The sequence below is a fragment of the Petaurus breviceps genome, unplaced genomic scaffold, assembly GCF_028583685.1.
Source record: "Petaurus breviceps papuanus isolate PSGF00001 unplaced genomic scaffold, PetGlider_PUasm1.0 90579, whole genome shotgun sequence".
Taxonomy (NCBI): domain Eukaryota; kingdom Metazoa; phylum Chordata; class Mammalia; order Diprotodontia; family Petauridae; genus Petaurus; species Petaurus breviceps.
Genome location: NW_027187278.1, coordinates 3376429 through 3379360, shown reverse-complemented (window position 1 = coordinate 3379360; position 2932 = coordinate 3376429). Strand labels below are relative to the sequence as shown.

The following is a 2932-nucleotide window of genomic DNA, read 5'->3' as shown; positions in this document are numbered from 1 at the left end:
TTGGGCCAGGAGCCCACCAACAGCAGCTGCAGACGGCCTGGGCCACGCTGGGAGGCACCACCACCCCGAAACGGTACAGCATCGCGAGGCCCCCCCTCCGCCAGTTCCTCCTCCCCCTCCTAGGGCACGGCCACTCCAAGGGGGCAGCCGTACGCCGACTCTGTGTGGGGCTTTGCACACCGCGAGAAACAACTCGGAGCAGCTTTAACCTGACCTATTCAGCAGATACTGCTGATGGTAAAAATGCAAAATGAAGGCCCTGCAGAGTTTCACAAATATAGTTCCAGTCTACCTTCTACCTCCGTGATTGTCAGCCCAACTTATTGTCCTGCAATGCCTGTTTCAGGTATATGAACTGAGGCACTGATTCAGTCCCCTGGCCCGCCAACTGCATACTATATTCTGGACAATAGGCATTTTTCATCCTTTTTTCCCCCTGTGTGGAAGCTCCATCCTGTTCTGGGGCTTGACATAATCAACACAATATTATCCACAAACAGAAACATCAGAGGACCTCACTTTTACTCTGTATAGACCATCTTCCTTGACACTGATATGTACCCTCTTATTTTTTATGCTTTGTTTGGTGTTAGTAATTGAAGTGTTGTTTATCAGCGCTATCTCTGCATTCAATCAAGAAATCTTGTATTAACCTGCTTATGAGAGACTCTTTGTAGGAAGATAGACCTGTAGTGGGGGTGTTCTAATCTCTGAAGCGAAAGCATTCTTTATTGTACAAAAAAAAAACTCTCAATAAAGCAGAATCTTGTTTTCTCTGTACCTTTCAGGCAATTGGTTGACTGTAAAGATGTATGGTATACTGTAGAAAATCTTTTGTGAATGTTGACAGGTTCATAGTTTTAAGGTTTCCATGATATATGTGTAGATCATTCCTGCAAAGACCTCATAGTAGTAATGTGTTTTTCTTCCTCTTTTGGTTCATCTCATTTTGTCTTTCCTTGTGACTTGAATTGGACTTTTGTTTGGCATTGAAGGACGCAAGGGGCTGGGCATGCATTGGGGGTGAGGGTGTTAGCCATGGAGAGCAAGAACATTACAGAGGCTGAAGAAGTGAGGGAAAAGAGGCACCCGTCCTTTGAGGTCAAAGTCCAATTCAAAGTGACACGGTTCATCATGGAGGCCGATGGCAAGCTAGGGAAGTAGCATGTGCCATTTACCATAAATTTTTCTGAGACCAAATTAGATGCATATGACCCTTACCTCATAGCCATGTCAGTCATTTACTTGGCAGGTAAAGTGAAGGAGCAGCACCTTAGGACAAGAGACGTCATTGGTGTCTCTCATAGGTATTTAAATCCCAAGAGTGAACCTTTGGAGTTAGACTCCTGGTTCTGGGAACTGAGGGACAGAATCGTTCAGTGTGAATTACTGGTGTTGAGACTTGCATTTCCATGTCTCCTTCCAGCATCCCCACAAATATTTGTTCCATTGCCTTATTTATTTAAAGAACTGGATGAACCGTCATAGCTGGGAGACATAATTTGAGATTTACAAAAGGATACAGAAATCCCTTAATTGTTCTAGGGCCATCCAAGGTGAATCAAATATTTGCTTTGTCTGAGGGTTGCATTTGATCCAATAAAATGGGTCCCAACTTCAAAAATAGATAAGGCTCAGGGACCAGCTTTGCCTTAGCAAAAGGGGAAGAACTGTTGTTCTTTGGTATCTCTGGTGGCTCTCTGAGCAGTTTTATTTAGAGTTCATGTTTGGAAACAAATAGATACATGTTGAGAAAAGAATGAATTGTGTTCAATGACTTTTGAACCATAGGAAGTTTTTGAAGATGAAACTTTTCAATTTGATGCAGACTATAATTAGGCCTCTCTTCATTAAAACAGAAGCCAAATAGATTACTTGACTGAACCCTTTGGGATATCTTTTCAAGCCATACATAAGCTTAACCTTCCAACATAAGTAAAGAGTATTTTATTTAAAAATAAAAAAAGATAAAAGATATTTTTATAAAGGTTTGAAAGTAGGCATATAGTTTAAGAGCTTTCAGTGTTCTGTGGACCACATTGGGGATGGGAGGGGTGATATTAGCCATAATTTTTTCCATCTTGTGTTATTTTCCTCTCCCTGAAATATATTATAAAATATGATTATCTTTTCAACACAAATGTTCTTCCAAGAACCCTATATGTTTAAAATCTTTGAACACCTTGATCTCTTAAGAATCAAAGTTTTCCAGGAAACCCATAGGTAAATAAGAGACTGGTGGTAAAAAGTATGCTTATTTCCTCAGTTGAATGTGTGCAAGAAATGGTGTAAAAGGGAAAACTATGATGGACCAGTTATGTAGCAACCATCAGGGAGTAACAGAAAAACACATAAGTGATGTAACCATTACCCACAAAATGTAAAAAGCAGACAAGGGCCCTCTAGCTTACTAGGTACCTCATGTGGAGAATCTCTGTGAGAGATCAAGGAAAAGAATCAGAGGAAGAGACCATAGAGGTGGGCTAGTATCAGTACCCTCATAGACGAGATCATGGACTGATTGAAGTGTTGGGAGAGTAGCAAAACACTTTTACAGTTAAAGAACCAGGGCCATATTGCCAGCAGTTAGCCAAAAGAAACAAATCATTTTAAGATTTTCTCTTATGTCATTTCCAAAACAAAATTGCTGTTTATATATTAAGGCTGTTTATATATTAAGGTTGTTTGTTGGTTTCCTAATAAAAATTTTTTTCATGTTAAAAAAATTCATTCCCTCCAAAAAGATGACCAGTACCTTTTAGATCTGGTGGGGAGTAGGAAGTAGAGAAAGGAATGTCATTGATGAAGAAGTACATCTGGAGCTCCTGTAATGCCTTCTCTGTTACAAGCAGAAATGGAAAGGTCTGGGCAATTTCGAAAGAGTGGAGAAGATTATTAGTGTACAATAGCTTGATAGTATTTAATGATACCA

At 40.2% G+C, this 2932-nt stretch overlaps 1 pseudogene; it reads left to right on the top strand.

Annotated features, from left to right (window-relative positions):
- Nucleotides 1-243: 243 nt before the first annotated feature.
- Nucleotides 244-1501, top strand: LOC138142453 (cyclin-Q-like; annotated as a pseudogene).
- Nucleotides 1502-2932: the final 1431 nt, after the last annotated feature.